We start from the raw sequence: 17,165 nt of genomic DNA, 5'->3' as shown, positions 1-17,165 counted from the left end.
GCTTTTCATCCGAACTTTGCTGTCGAATGCAGAGATGTGTGTATATCATGAAGTCTACAAAAACACTCGTAAATTTTTCATAAGTCGAAAATTCACCGAATCAGTGAAAATTAAAATTTAATTATTTTAAGCTGATTGGAAAACTTTTTTCAAAGTTGGCTTACATTTTTTATTGATGTATGCTTAAAATAATCGGTTAAAAGCAACAACAAAAAATTATTTTACAAACACATGTACACACATTAATTTTTTCCGGTAATCGAATATCGCCAGTGAGTTGACTTTGACAGAGCAGAAGACACGAGTTTGCTTTGATTCAAGTGCCGTAAGCGAGTAATAGAATCTGTATTCAACCCCCTTTAATTGTATCGATATGATACAGTACTATTTTTGGGTTCGATAGCAATAAGTAGCTGAATATTTTTAATTAATTAGTCAAGTGGGCGATTGCCTTGCGGCTGATTGACTGATAAGACAAACGCTCAAAAGAGATCACGTTTACCGTATTATGACGACTGCTGTACAGCTTAAGTGCTATTAAATCATATCATACATAACTGGTCGGCCTTCTGCTCTTTTTGAGGTGTGTCTCTCCACGTTGCTTAACAAAATGGAGAGTTAAAGAAGTTTTAAAATAACTTGGAAAGACTAATGGGCTTTATAGAAACATTTTCAAAACAAATACAAGCTTGCATATTATTTATTGTTTACCGAGAGGTCGAAACGAAGTTTAAATACAGATCCTATATAAATCCAGATCTTATATAAACAACGGCGGCCACCACTGAAATCAGAACTTTTTTGTTTTAATTAAAACTTTCTAGTCGAATGTGTTAAGCAGTTTCTGTTTTTTCCAAATTGAAAAAGAAAGAAAACGGTATTAAAAGCATTTTTTCGCTTGAAAGCTAATTAAGAGCATTAGAAATGCTCAATTTCTTCGTGATTTAATAGAAATCATAGTTATGTCGTAATCATCCACCTGCACAGCTTTGAGGAAAATTGAAAAGTCCTCGATCTGGCGTACAGATGACGATTCTAGAATTAAATCCATAAACTTTTTTGTTAGTCCAAGCATTCAAAAGGCGCGTGTATAAATTAGACAGCAGTGGGATCATTAGTTTGTGGATTATGTAATTTTGACTGAATAACTTTTGGCATTGTGAAAAAAATGTATAAAAAGAAATTCAGGCTGTTGATACAGTACTGCCTCTTGAAGGGCTAAAATACATTGGAAGCAAAAACTTGACGACGGGTTTCCAGTCACTACCCCAGGTAAATCAACAACCAAAGATTAATTGCTAAGTTTAGGCGTGGTGAAATGAGAACCAAAGTTGGTGAACGTAAGGGACGTCCTGAAGAGGTCGTTACCGATTGAAACATCAAAACAGTCCACAAAATAATTTTAAATGATAACAGGTGCTCCAAAGATATCAACTTAACGTGCACATCATATAATTCACGAATATTTGGGTATGAGAAAGCTCTGTGCAAAGTGGGTGCCGCGTGAGCTCTCTGTTGACCAAAAACAACGACAAGTTGATGGTTCGGAGAAGAGTTGATGAATCAGAGTCAAGTTCTTGCGTCGATATGTGACAATGGATGAAGCATGACTCCATCTTTTCACTCTTAAATTCAACCGACAATCTTTAGAATATAATGCAGACGATGCTCCAAAACGTGGAAAACGTGGAAAAACGCAATAGTCTGCTGGCAAAGTTATAGCGTCGGTATATTGGGATGCGCATAGAATAATTATTACGGACAATCTTGCAAATGAGAAGACCTTATTAAACTGTTCGAAAGACGAAATCACAAAACCAAACGGTCGCATTCGAAAAAAAGAAACACGTCACATATCAGTGAAAGTGATGGTCAGAACTGGGGACCATTTTGAAGCAAAGAAGAACTCATACTAAAACAAGTAAGGAAACATTTTAATTCCTTCTGAAAAATATGGAAGTTGGGTGTACTTCCGACTCGATTGTATCACTTTTTGTCAGTAGCATATGCTTTTAACTTGCTACATACTAAAACTAAAACAACTTTGACAGAAGAACTTTGCCAAAAAATGTATTTTACTGTAGGCCTGGGATTTTTCAACTGACCTAGTAAATGATTTTTGCTCTTCTCAGAGTCTCAACCAGCAGTAGTAGTGGTTTAAAAAATTCAAGAATGTCGTCAAATGCTCTTCAAGTAAGTGCTATACAATCGAACGGCAAGTGTTCCAGAGTGTTTGTTTTCGTGCTTCAGAAGTCCTTATATTATAAAATGTTCCTCTAAATCTGATGGATCATATTGCAAGTAGTGCCTTTATTTGTAACCTATACAGGTTTAGTTATTGCACAACTTCTCCTAGTTACACCCAGTTAATTATTATGATTTGTGTGAGTTTGCTGTCAGCACCGGTTATTATATATGTATGTACATATTATATGTATATAAATTGTTGTTTTTTCTACACTGCCCAGGAATATATGATCTATATTAACCAACGATTAATTTTCAACACTGGAATAAATTAACTGTCAAAAAATGTGATTGAATTTCACTCAGCCCTGTAAGCTCTTTTTTAATGCAATGATCAAAAATTTCTGACATTTCACAAAAAATAAGTAAGGAAGAACTACATACGTTCCTTCCCAACCGAATTTTAGGTAGGCTCGCAATTTGTATGAATTAAAGCCCGGAAAATTTCGAGATTTCTCGGAAATGATTTTGTTAAAAAGCCTTAAAATAACTCTCTTTTAATTCCCCTGAACGACTCATCATTCCAATCGTTTTGATATGTACGAGTATATAAAATAAAATAAAAAAAGCCATTATACTCAGTGTGCAGCATGTTGCAAGAGTATTGAAAAAGTAATAATAATCTAATAAATAAACAAAAAACTCACAACAGGAAGCTTCAATGTTTACTGAGGCAAATATTTGATATGAAAGTGTATGATGACGGTGAAATTTGGTGTTTTCCGCAGCGCCAATTAATAACTGTGGCGTTAAAATTGAAACATAACGGACTCACCAAGCGAAGTATACAACAACAAGCGATTGCACGTGGACGTAGTTATTGTTTTTGCTGTAAAGCAAGAAAATATTTGTCAAACAAATCATCGAAAATGAATGCATAAATTTCGGTAAACGTCAGCAGATGAATGGATTAAGCGTGGCAAAGCGAAAAAATTCGTGAAATATTTTACTATCATGAAAAAATATCGAGGGAAATTCACATGTGCGTATGCATATGAGCGTTTAATTGTAAACAAGTCGAAAAAGTTGCACGAGAAACGGTGAAACCAATTTTTTCACATGAAATATGAAGGTTTTTTGCACAAATAACCTGTAAGGTGGCATGTCAACAAAAACGGCTTAAGTCAAATTTGAATATTCAACTGTAAATTAATTTTTTCTTGTATTTTAGTGGATGTCACTGTATCAATTAATAATGCATATGTATTTAAAATTTAATTAATATAAAAAATATTTTAATTTTTTTTTACAGTAGTCACCCTATAAATTTATTGCAAAAATGTGTTGAAGTGAGAACTCAACTTTGGTGGTTATGTCCGTACATGCGCCATGCCAGTTTTTCCAACAATTATTCACGCTGCTGCTGCTGTTACAATAAAATTGTATTTTTTTGTAATATTTTTTCGATCAAAAAAATTCATTTTTTACCCAATAGTGCATGTACTAGAATTCAACAATTTTTTGCGCACATGTAGCAGTTATTAAAAATGCGCCAATATTACATACATATATGCTACAAACATATGTAAGCACTTGTCTGTCTATAAATTAAACATTGCAGGGATTTGCATGAAAATATGAAAGCATAACGTGTTGGCAGGGCACCATTCAGACTTCAAAGAAAAACGGAAAATGCAACGGTATTTCATCTTTTGATTAACTTTTGTAAATCTTCCAAACAAAAGCCGTCTATAGAATAGCGGAAAATACCTTCCACATCAAAACCATTGCCAAAGCTGGCAGCAAAAAATTTAATTTTTTTCATATTTGCGAACAGAAATTCTCAGCGTGTTTGCTTTGGTACAATTTTCATGCGATAAAGTCGAGAAACGTACGCTTCAAGCACTAACGAGTTTTTTGCATCTGACATCAGGACTTTAATCGACTTTCATGGCTACCAATGATGATGGACACATATCGATTATTTCGCCCGAATTATATAAATAAGGTAAAAATGTGCTTGACGACAACTTTGCAAGTGATCTAAAGACCTCTAATTAACAGTCGACTATGTTCGAAGAGGAGATGAAGCTGGTTGCAGCCAGTCACTACCAAAATTTTAAATGCTGCTAGAAAAATTCCAGATTTAACGGATGATCCCAGTAGAAGTATTGTTTTCAAAGGCCTTTTTTTGTCAGATAACGCGTTACAAGTATTATTTGGCATTTCATCGACCTATAGTACGCTGAACAACGTTTACACATCGTTCAACTCTATTACGAAAATTCAAGTTCTGTAAAGAATGTGTTTCGAGCGCTTCGCTCAAATTATGGCCAACGTACTGAGCGTACTATGATCCAGCATTCATAACTGGATAATATTCGACCAAATTGACCGCGCTCAGCACGCGGTGATGAAAATATAGCAGCTGTAGGTGAGAGTGTACACGTTTGCCGTATTTTACTTCGAGATCTTAAATTGAAAGCGTACAAATACAGGTTGTGCAAGAACTGAAATCTTTCGACCTTCTCTAGAGACATCGCTTTGCCCAATTCTGGCTCAATGGATATGTGAAAAGCAAAATTTCCATATTGTGACGAAGAGCAACCTGAAGAGATTCAAGATATGTCATTCATTTAGAAAATACCACGTTCTAGTGTGGTTTCTGGGCCGGTGGTCCATATTTCTTCAAAAATTATGCCGGTGAGAACGTAACCGTCAATCGCGTTCGTTATCGTGCAATGATAAACGACTATTTGATGGCTGAAATTGAAGCCTGTCATCTGGGCGACGTTCGGTTTCAACAGAACGGCGCCACCATCAATGAATGGTTTTATTGAGATATCACTTCGGAGAGCAGATAATTTCATATTTTATGTCGGTCGATTGGTCACCAATATCGTATGATTTCACTCCGTTAAACTCGTTCATGTAAAGTATAAAGTCTATGCGGACAATCCCGCTTGATTTAGGCTTGGGAGCAAGACATCAAGCCAGTTACCAGTCGAAATATTGAGTCACCGAAAATAGTTCTCAAGGGTTGGACCATCTGAGACGTAACCGCAGCCAATATTTGAAAGAGATTGCCTTCAGAAAATATAATAAATGTCACAGAACGTTCTTTCTAATGATAATAAAAATTCTGCATTAAATTTTAAGTTTTTGTGTTTGTAGGAACTTCGATGGATCACCCTTTATAAAAGTATGTAAACACATTAAGTTACACAGTTTTGAAACCATCGACGTATTCTAGCGCCTACAAGCAGTACCTTCTACTTAACTGTAGGACCACTTACTGTGCGAAGTCTCTTCAAAAGAATGAATGAGTTATTGAAGTTGAAGAATTTAATTTGTCAGTGACTGAAGATCTTATCATGGGTGATCATTTTTGAAATTATATAAACGAAAGTATCGAAACTCTGTAGCATTAAAGCCTTTTCGCATCACATATGTTAATTGATCAATTAAGCGGCCTTTGCTCGATTAATGCGCTAATTTAGATCGATTTACATCTTATTTAACTAAATTAATTCTTAGTGGAGTTGAAACTAGAAAGCCACTCGGCGAGTGCTTGTCCACACCGTAATTCTGGCAGTCGGTTATTGTCCAGACTGTAAATTTTCTTGTCCGCATTGATAAAATAGCAATTAACTCATGAATTTTAGTCATCAACATACAAAACGAGGAACACAAGTGTAACAGCTGATCGTTAATTGTTCCAATCGTTGATCGAGTAGCCGGCTGTGTGAAACGAAAAAAACTGGTTTCTCAATTATAATTATAAGGTACAAAATTAAATTGACTGTGTGAAAAAGGCTATTACGACGTGTATGCAGGTCTTTTCTTCAATTCTTTATCCAAAGCATGGATGGATTTTGATTAATATTACTTCTACATGGAAATAACACAACCTACAAATAATTAGTAACAACAACAGTCATAGTAGCTATTACAATTCCAATTTTATTCTTTAATTAATTTATATGTAACCAAAAACAACTTCGTATTTGACAAATGATATAACATTCATCACAACACAACAAATGTAATTCAAACTAATTGGCCTGACATAAACCAAACAACAAGTTTATGACCGTAAATTACGTAACAACTCAGGAATATATGTGAATTTTACTTTAGTTACTACAACATTTAAGCCTCATGAACAATTATCCATTACAATTTTCGACAAATATATGAACGGAAAAAGTCAAAACCACCCCAAAATTCATTGTAGATGATATGTGTAGAGTGTAGATTGTACAAAACTTTAAGTGAAGCCCAGTGCAATGCTTTGTTTGCCAACGAGGTCATCGCCATTACACATCCTATATGTACATCCATTCACCAACTCTTTCATACGTCGATTATCCAGTACCAAGAATTCCCAATTGCAAAACAACTTTTATTACACGCAGGACGTGCGGGTGGCATTGACACACACTTTTGGTGTTGACACTGAACGCTCAATGAGTGGACCTTGTGGACTTTATTGTGTGATTGCACACATGCTATACAGACGAATTGCAGCACTTCACATATTTTCAGATGTATGCTTGAAAATCTATCAAACATTTTTTTTTGTATTTTCTGCAAACACTCGAACTATGAGTGGCTTTATTTATTACAACGGTAACAATGGATTCACTCGTATTGGCAATGCTGAAATTACATAGTTGCGATATGTTCAACAGTTTCGATTTCTGCTGAAATGCTTTCAAGTGAGAACAACTTGTTTTCGTGACGTAATTCACGTAGGTATTTGTTTATGCAAAATACTTTATTGTAAACAAATATTACAAATATTATAAAATATATACCGGAAGACTTAATTCATGCATGACTCTAGTTCTACAGGGTATAGTATGTATGGTAAATGATCGTTGTGTCTGTATGATATATATGTGAACTAACAGTATCCAGTATTAGTATCTCAGTTTTTGAGATATCGTTCTCTAGTTTTGGGCAGGTGTTTTTCTCACCCAAAGCTAACAGGCTAACAAACTAACTAACTGAACGATCGGAACCAAGTGCAGGTATGGACAATATTTTCATTTGTCGAGTTATCTTAAAAAAATTTTACGGAGATTGTTATACAAAGCATCGCTACAATGTCCCAAGAAACTGTTCAGATTGGGTTACCATAAGCTGATAACTGTCATACAACTATCTTAACAAACTCAACCCCTTATTTGTCCAACTCTTTTATTTGCCAATGGCTAGATAGTTTTTTTTATACTTATTTTGATTTCATAGCGGATCACTTAGATCACAAGTCGTACTCTGACGGCTACCCATGTACCGATGAGGGAGGGCTAGGGAGCTTCTTAACGGATGTGTCAGAGCTTGAGTGGATGTTGGGAGGTGTTAACTGTCAGGAGCTATCTATCAACTCCAGCATCAGACTTCTTGACTATTGCATTGTCTTCCAAGCCGAGGTTACAGCCATTAAGGTAGCAATCTTCAAAGAAGCGTCTATACTAGCCTTGAATTCATTTACAGTGGGTTCTGGATTGCCTAACCAAAAGGTCTAGCCTCTCCCTAGTTGTGAGGCTTTTAACAGGTCATTGCCCTATTGGTGTTCAGGCTGTAAGGTTGGGAATCTCACTAGACGCCATTTGCAGAAGGTGGATAGGATAAGATGAGGGGAAAACAACTCAGCACTTCCTTCTTGACCATACCGCGTTTGGAAGGTCAAGACTTAAACACTTGTGAGTGCATATCTTCAGACATCCCACCGAGCTGACGGGAGTTGATAATAAACGCCCATGCAAATTTGTAAGAAGCGTTTAAGGCCTTTTGAAAAAAATTAAAATACTCTTTATAAGATACTGAAACCTTTACTATACTGAAACCTAGTGTAATGTAAAACACAGATGCAAGACAAGAAAAATGTTTTTAAAAGCATTAGAGGAACCTATATTAAGTTCACGCGTTGAGTTTATCCCATTCATTAAGATTATTCTGAACCTTTTCAAAAAGCCTAAGGTCAAAACTGTTCACACTAATACCGCCAGAGGATATGTAGAAATATATTCCATCACAATGCAAAGAATCCCACTGTATTCATTCGTCCGTTGAGACAACCACCACATTTATTTAATTTTCTGTAATCAAGTTCAAGTCGACAAGACGATTTGCAATAAAATACCAACCACTTAAGTACTGTCAAATGGATGCTGTAATGTAGAGCTTGGGCTAGAGGAGACACTTAAACAAACAAATAAAAGAGCAAAGACATTTAAAGTAGAAATTGAAATCCAGACATGCACATTTAACCTTTGTATAATATAAGGAAAGGAAAAAAACATGAATATAAAAAAATATGCAAAAATTTATTTAAGTAAAATATCCCGCACCCGCAGAAATAAAATGGATAAAGCATGTCGGCGCTTATATTCACCACAACATTAATAGCTGCTAAAAAACCGCAATCAAAATACATGCTGATTTTAATGCATTATTTATGTATATTAGACAACTAGTTTTTATTTTGACTCATGTAGACTAAAAAGTACCGGTAGCGAGTGTCGGTTGTACTCAAATGGCACTCAAATCGATGAATTGAAAACATTTAAAAGATATGTTCAATATAAATGACGCATGAACTGTTAAAAAACAATAACAATAAAATATAAAACCGCTTACCTGCCTTTACTGGGGTTTCACAGCAACAAAAAGCGGGAAAGTTCCACTAGTGGGCGACGGAGCGTATGAGCAACGTTAGTAGAATTTTTACAGCATGCACTCAAACGCTATTTCACGATATCGATTTATAGTTTTAGAGATTAACAAATTTATATTTATTGTTTTGCGTTGAATAGCATTTTATTCTGTGAAATGACTGCTGGAAATGATAAAACAAGTATTGGAATTTATTTGTATTTATATTATATATGTATGCATATGTAAAACTAATATATTTGTAACTCATGTCTAAAACAAATATTTTAAAAATATTGTAAAGACAAACATACTGAGGCTTACAACGCAACAACTTTACTTCCAATCAATGAAATGTCATGATATTCTCACTGAATAATCGATAAAGATAGCAGATTCTAACGCACCAGTCGACATATAGATGGCGCCACCAGGGGGCGCTAGATTCAAAAATTCCTGTTTACTTTGGAAAGCCCCTTGTAATATCCTTCACAAATACAAAAAAATCCATAAAAGAATTTTATTTTGTAAGTCAGCTATATGCTATAGTAGTCCGATCTTCATTTGTGCCGCTGTCTGGTGCAATAATCTGTGTCAAATTTTGTAAAGATACTTCCACAAATAAAGAAGTTTTCCATACAAAGACTTAATTTGGATAGGTAAACATGTATGGCTACTATATTGTTCTGATCTGAACATTTTATTTTCGAAAATTGTACCGTTAACTTAAACAATATCTATTGATCATTTATCGAAATTTATCGAATCGGAAAACTGTATCACTTATCTCCCACACAAACAATCACAATCAGATTTGGCAAAATTTGACTTAAAAGTCACTGGCTCGAAACTGGTTTTAGACCCAAAGTAATATGAAAATCTGGACCCTCATCTATGTGGGTTGGTATTAAATGTTAGAACATTTCAGGTATGCGCGATTTTATAGAAAAAAATTTACCCGCCTTAATATACGGAGCCATGTTGTCTGAGCTAATCGCTTAAGCTCGTAATGCTGTTTATCTATATGTACATGTAAAGGCGTGGGTGAGTCAAATAAAGACTGAAATATCTGAACACAACATTTTTTGAGACTAAAACGACTTTCAGAAGAGATATTGCCTGTGTTCTTGGCCATTAATCGCAAAAAGAACGTTCTTCACCATCGTAAAGAAAACCTAAACTCTATTTTGGGAACTATAGAAATTCTATTGATCTCTAAAGTGATAAGAGGAACTAAAATCCTAAACATAAGATTTAAATGAATCCCTGATGAAAGTATTGACCTCAGGTTAGGTTAGTCTGGTAGACTTGTGAACTACGCAGAGGCAATTTATTGTACTTAACGATGACAAATGAAGTGCCGTTACATAATTCAAAAGAAGTAGCCATCCTTCAGTATAACTGCGCATGAAGTGAATTCCAATCATTTTTGTGGCCTCATTACCGACATTTCTTTCAGTGTTGCATACTGTAAAGCCCCCTAATGCTTGAGGCATTGTCTTGCAAGTTCGAGACAAGTGCACAAGAAAATTGTTTCCCTAGTGCCTAGTGAGTTCGTCGTAAAATTCAGATCTTATATTAGAAAAAACTCTGCTTTTGGTTTGCCAAAACCATATTTGTATTTAAGAAATAACAACGGCCTGATATTTTTTCTCGGCAGTTGAGAGCTACCTTTTAGGAACTTGTAGCAATATGTCTCTGGGAAAAAAAAAATCCGGATACTGATCTCTGCAATTATAGAGGTATCAACCCTTCAGATTCAGAGCAATAGCAAGTCTTAAAGAAAATAGTTGAGATGAAATGGAATAGTTCTAAAACCAACTTTAAGTTTTTAAGGTTTCTTGGTCATTTTCGCTGTATTGTTCAAGGAAAAATCTGCAAGTAAAGACATGTAAAATAAATTGTTTTATGAGTCAGAGACAATCAGAAAATGTTCCAGCGGATGCAAACTCCATTAATTTTACTAAGAACAAACTAAGCGGAAAGGATTATTTCCGAATATTTCGACCATACAACTGCACAACAATTGAACATTTTCTTCAAAATTGTATTTTTCAGGCCCACAATCGCTCAGTCCAGCATAAAATCATCAGCACAACTGAAATGATTAATGACTCCGCAAATTGTCTACGTCAATGATATGAATTTTTCTTTACGTAGTAAATTTTATAACAAATGCTGACAATTGGAGAACAAATTGAGGAGGAGGAAAGCCCACATAAACGCTTGTCACAGTTACAAAATGGAAAATGGCGTGTGATGATTTCAGCTATTTCGGCATGAACCTTGATGTCAAAGACCAGCGTTGTATCATTCATTTTGGCCAACAAATAAATGAACCCATTCGCAGTACAATTAAAGTGACAACAATGACAGCCCTTCGGCCCCCATCATGTTGTTTTGGACTGTTGAACATTCATCGTTAAGTGAAAATATGTAAATATAATGGGAAAATTATTTTAAATTATTCAGCAAAATCATCACAGATGTCACAATCAATACATATCTACAGAGCACTTAACAGCTGTTTACTGGACCAAACGTCATTTGACCCGCGTTGGTCCTCAGGCAGCGGGCGTTTTGCAGCGACATTTCTGTCGCTATTCATTTGTAATTTATTTAAATGCCATGAGATGTTTTCAGGAAAACTTAAATGTCATTTGTAAACCCTTCAGTTTAGTTATGGCAGCCATGACATTACAAGCCATTCCATAAGCACATACTGTGTCCAAAGCTCGCTGAAGCGTTTGTAAAATATTTTATTACGTTCACAGCACCGGAAGGACAAAATATAAGAAAAGGTTAACCGTTTGGCTTGTTTCACATAGTGCTTAGGAAATATGTAACCATGCGTTGTTAATAAGAAATTTACATACTCGGTATTGTAGACCACTGTTCAAAAAATAAACTATATGCATCATTTGATTTTATGTCAGGTATAATAGTATAGTGGAAATGGAGTAATTACTGATTTGCTTTTGTTACTATAAATACTTGTATACTACCTTTTGCCCACTTGTACTCTTATACGACTATTTAGAGTGCCCATGTGGCTAAGGATTAAGTCATTCGGTATGAACAGAATGTTTTATGCATGCTTAGGCTCATTAAAAAAAATTGTAAAAATACTCGTATCAGCATCGCACAGCAACACTAAAAGGAGAACTAATTAGCGACACCTCTATCGCAGTAGGATCAAAATCATATTTGTCATCTTATAAATTTATTATGCAGGTACAAATCATAAACTCACTTGCTTTCAGTACTAAATTTTTGGGTAAGAGATGGCATACCTCGGAGCCACTAATTTTGCAAAGTTTTCTTCTGAAGTATTCATATACATTTTAATATTCTTATATATGGAAAGATGACATGATCACTTATATATGGGGTATTCTATACCAAATCGACCACTTTTGAACCCGACCCCTTTATATTTTGCTGAAACTTATCCATCCTTTTCTACCCTTTGAAAAACATTTTTGAGAATTTTTTCAAAATTTTTTGTCCAACTTCAAAAAAGTTATGAATTTTGCTATTTTTTGCTAAAAAATGGCTTTTTTATATTCAAAAAGCTATAACTTTTGTAAATTAGAAATTGACTTTTGGGGACCCTTTTTTTAAATTTTTGTTTTTGACTGAACTTTTCGAAGAAATAGTATATTTAAAAAAAGTAAGTTTAACAAGTAAGGAAGGGCTAAATTCAGGTATAACCGATTATATTATAAGAAAAGGATTATCTACGAATCAAAATATATATACCATAAATTGAAGGATAATTTCAGTAAAAATTCTACGGTGGACACTGGGGTTCACATATTCGGTATGTGAGGCTTGGACAGTTATGGTGCGGTTTTGCATGATTTGTATGGTCGAGAGTAAAGGAATTATATGGAATAAAAAATTGTGCAATATTGGATGTAGACATGATTACTTTATGTACAAAATGCGAATTAGGTTTGTCTGTCTGCACATACACGAACTACTTCTTTAGCTTTTGAGTTGTCGATCTGAAATTTTAGACACGTTCATTTCTCCTCAAGAAACTGCTCATTTATTTGAGCCGTTGATATCGGACCACTATAGCATATGGCTGCCATACAAACTGAACGATAGGAATCAAGTTCTCGTAAGGAGTATTTTGTTAAGGTTTTTTCTTGTTTATTTCTGTTGAAGTTTTAAAATCAAGATAATAATTATTTACCTGCCTTTCTACTTGCTTCCGAGAAACATCTTTGGAAATCGTCTACAAATTACATACTATTCTTTTGATTATGAATTATTTCAAATTTGCCATCGCAAAGAATGCCGTCTCTTCACATAAACTATATAAGGTTTTTGCAAGGACTAGAACCCTGCTATGAGTGCGACATTCACCACTTTTCGGTACAAATCATACATATCAAAAACTTCCTCATCAAATTCCATATACAATATTCCTTTGTTATGCTATTAGCATAGTTTATAAATGGTTGAAATTGACGCCCTAGCATGTTTACATGTCAAGCTGCTTATGCCACACTCTTCGCCGTCTTTATGAGAGTATCAACAAAATCAAGCAATGAATCTCCTCCCACTAACAAAAATGAGCAAAGAATAATTGTTCCTTGGTATGCACGTATTATTATAATCGCTTGGCGCATTTCTCTATTAGCATGCAAGTTACTTCTGGAACGGTATAAAATACACATAAGCCCATGTCATAATCTTTTTATTATGTAATAATAAAGCGATTTAAAATTTCAATAAACTTTTACAAAGGCGATTTGCAGCGCCAAGGTAACTAAATGCTCGTTTGTATACTCTCAGGACTTGCATACAAATTATATATGCTCTTAACATACAAACAAACATACTCGTATGTGACAGTCAATTTTCAATATAGCATGGCACAAAATTGCATAACATTTCTTTGGAATCCCGCAAGAATTCAAATTTATATATACGAGTACACAGACAAAATGCCATCAACAAGTGATTCATCAAAATCCCAACGGGACTTCATTATTCACTTCATATTCAACAGCTTATGGAATTTTTAAGGAGACACCTGCCAAAAGTCAAAATCAAATTGCCTCCATAATATTCGAACGAATAACACGCAAGCCAAATGGCAAGGCACTATATGTAAGAACATGTGTATAAAAAACATTAAATATGTACTTGCTATATAGTAAAAGCTGACATGAGGGTAATGAAAGCGACTTTGATATAACCAATTCTTGAAGAATGTCGATGAACATACCAAGGAAATTTCTACAATGTAAACGAGTATATAATAAGAAGAAAGCATGAAACTACAAAGTATAGAAATATTAGGGTGGCCCCAAATATAATATATAACCAATAGAGTGAAAGCTACCTTCAAGTGTGGTGAGTTTGATCACTTAAATTATTTCAAACTCATAAAATCTGAAGGCGACAACAGATTTATATTTATACTAATATCCGCAGGATTAATCAAGTTTTTTCTACTAAGACGTGTGATTTTCAAGTATCTTCGTCAATTTAAAGCCGCCTTCGACAGCATGCTTCTTTGCTGCTATGTCTAAACTTAGTATCTCCGCAAAGCTAGTACGGCTGGGTAAGCTGATGTTGTTCAACACTAAAAGATCCGTCAGGATCGGGAAAGACCTCTCTAAGCCATTTAATACCGAGCGAGGTTTCAAGCAAGGAGACTCCCTATCGCCTAACTCATTCCATATATTTCTGGAGAAAATAATACGAGCTGCAGAGCTAAACAGGCCCACAACAACCGCGCCTATAGTTCTGTTTTCTCCAGACTGGATAAAGAAGCGAAGCAAATGGATATGGTAGTGAACGAGGGCAAGACAAAATATCTCAGAACTACTATTGCCAACAGCTGTTACTTTGGACTCAGTAGGCAATTGAGAAGTAAAGTCCTGCTATGTAATGCACATGGGCAATTATATCATCTGATGAGTCGGCCTAAGGAGTGTTCGAGGAAAGAAGAGGAAGAGAAAAAGTAACACTCCGTTGAAGAAATCAGGTGGAGAAGGACCTGACTTCACTTCTTATCTCTGATTGGCTCTTAATAGCGAAAAGGTGACTGGCGAGCTGTTGTTAACGCGACTATAACCCTGTAAGGTTGTCTACGCCAGTAAAGAAGAAAGAATAACGTCGCCTCAATAATGTCGTATTAATGCAGTATCATAACTCCAAATGCGAAAATTATTTAACGTACCCATACAACCACAAAAGTGAGCATCAATGCTAAACAAAATTTTCTTATGAAAAACGAAATCTTTGGCCATTTCCTTTTGGGCCCATTCACCGAACATGTTAGACGCTTACTGGTCTTTCAAGTTGAATTTCGTCAACCCGCAAACCAAGATCCTTTCTCATAATCTTACAAAACGTGGATGGGCACAGCGCCAGTTGTTGCTTGCGATGATGGATGGACTAATTCGGGTCTTCTTCGATAGTATGCTTCACACCAATAATAGTGACTTAGGTGCGCACAGCACGGCGTCTCTGAGGATGCGCGTCATCCGCTAGACTATACGTGATGCGAAACCGATTCATGGTAGCTCGAATTACCGACTCTGCTGAAAGATTATACCGACCGAATATTGCACGAACTGAATTATTATTTTAGCAAACAATTTGCATGAATTGCAAACGTTGTTCCGGAGTAGGCTGTGCATTATTAATCAAGTGACAACCGTCAAAAATACCAACTCCGAAAAAAGTGTTGTCTCATTGATAACAACACGTCCAAAAACTCCAGCGTTATAATGATTTAAACCAATGAGTAAAACCTAGTTAATTCATCTTCAAGCTAACATAAAGGAGTGGGGAAAATGCACTATATACGCTTTTCCAAAATACTCCACTACTATGAAGCTTCTCAAACTATGGAAATAAATCACGTTAGAAACTTATAAGAGAAATTTGCATTTCTAAAAATTATTTTTTTTAAATAATTTGTTTTGATAGTATCAGCGCTTTCTACTCTGATCCTGTAGAACAGTTTAAAAAAATACACCGAATGACCCATATATTTCAGATATAACTCCAGGCTCTTTGATTGACACAAAACCGTGAGATTAATATAATATTTTGAAAGTTTTGTATCGAACTTTATAGTATGTGATTGACGACCTGGCAATGGAATCATACAATTCCCGCAAACCAGACATTTAGAGAAGGACTATGTACGTGATATGGATAGGGTCATCTGTAAACCTTTAATAATATTTGAGGAAGGTTTAACTCAACCGCAATTTGTAAATTAATGCGCTACGCATTGTAGATTCCAATTGGAATGAATGACAGCGGTCGACAAACTGAAATAAGCGTGTCAAATTTTGACTTTTCCCATACCCTCTATGTTCGATTTATTTTGCACGCTAAAATGGAGTAGACGTGCGACTGGCACATGCATTTTAATAAATAATCACATACTTAAATAAATTTTATTCTCATTTGTATCCCATTTCTGTACCTTTACGCTTTTCCTCATCTTTTAACTACAAAACTTAGCGTACTGTCAAAAAATTGTGACGTGTAAACACTTTTAGAAATGTCTGTTATAAATATTGCGTGTTGCAAACGTTAACTTCGGCGTCACCAATAGAAGAGAGCACTTCAAAAATGAAGAAGCTTCCGTGTGAGAATTTAATTTTGTTCATTCATCTTAAAAGTTTATTCGCCTATAGTAGGACAATGATGCCAAGAACAAACCATGACAAATTTAGTGAAGTAAAGTGAAATAAAAAGTCTTTCCGTACAAGAACTTAATTCTGAATCTTCACGTTATATGACAGCTAAAGGGTTATCCATTTCCAAGTTCCCTACTTTTTTAAATAAAAACACAGGATATACAAATTTATTGGGGAATGTTTATCATCATTCGAAAGAACATCCTTTGGCATTGATTTCTGAAGATTATCTCTTTCAAACACTGCGTCTCAGATGGTCAATCTGCTGAGTCCAATTTGCGATGACTCGTTCGAGCTCTTCGACTGGTAACTGGCAAATGACACGCGTGATGTTTTACTAGAAGGCCTGAATTGTAGTGGGATTATCTGCGTAGACTTTAGACTTTACGTACCTAAGTCTAACGGTGTGATATCGCACGATCTTGGTGGCCAATCGGCTGGCCAAAAACGTGAAATTATCTGCTCACCGAAGTGTTATCTCAAAAAATTCGTTGATAGATGTGATGTGTGGGAAGTGCCACCATTTTGTAGAAACCAAATGTCGGCCCGATCATAATCTTCAATTTTAGGCGTTAAGTAGTCGGTTGTCATTACTCGTTAACGGATCAATAATTTCACCGACCCACAAAC

At 35.2% G+C, this 17,165-nt stretch overlaps 1 protein-coding gene across 12 annotated transcripts in view; it reads right to left on the bottom strand.

Moving 5' to 3' along the window:
• LOC105233453 (RYamide receptor) overlaps positions 1-17,165 on the bottom strand; it is a 349,078-nt gene that overhangs the window by 286,851 nt on the left and 45,062 nt on the right. For 9 of the 12 annotated variants that reach the window (XR_007421727.1, XR_007421728.1, XR_007421729.1 and 6 more), the window contains one exon: positions 8,836-9,031. The exons of 1 other annotated variant lie outside the window; for it this stretch is intronic. The gene's annotated coding sequence lies outside the window, so the exon portion shown is untranslated. Of the gene's footprint in view, positions 1-8,835; positions 9,035-17,165 lie in introns of all 12 variants that reach the window. 2 more of the 12 variants (XM_049448421.1, XM_049448423.1) reach the window with 2 other exon arrangements.

This window comes from Bactrocera dorsalis, chromosome 2 (assembly GCF_023373825.1).
Source record: "Bactrocera dorsalis isolate Fly_Bdor chromosome 2, ASM2337382v1, whole genome shotgun sequence".
NCBI lineage: Eukaryota > Metazoa > Arthropoda > Insecta > Diptera > Tephritidae > Bactrocera > Bactrocera dorsalis.
The sequence above is the reverse complement of the archived record's forward strand: the minus strand, read 5'-3'. Positions and strand labels throughout refer to the sequence as shown.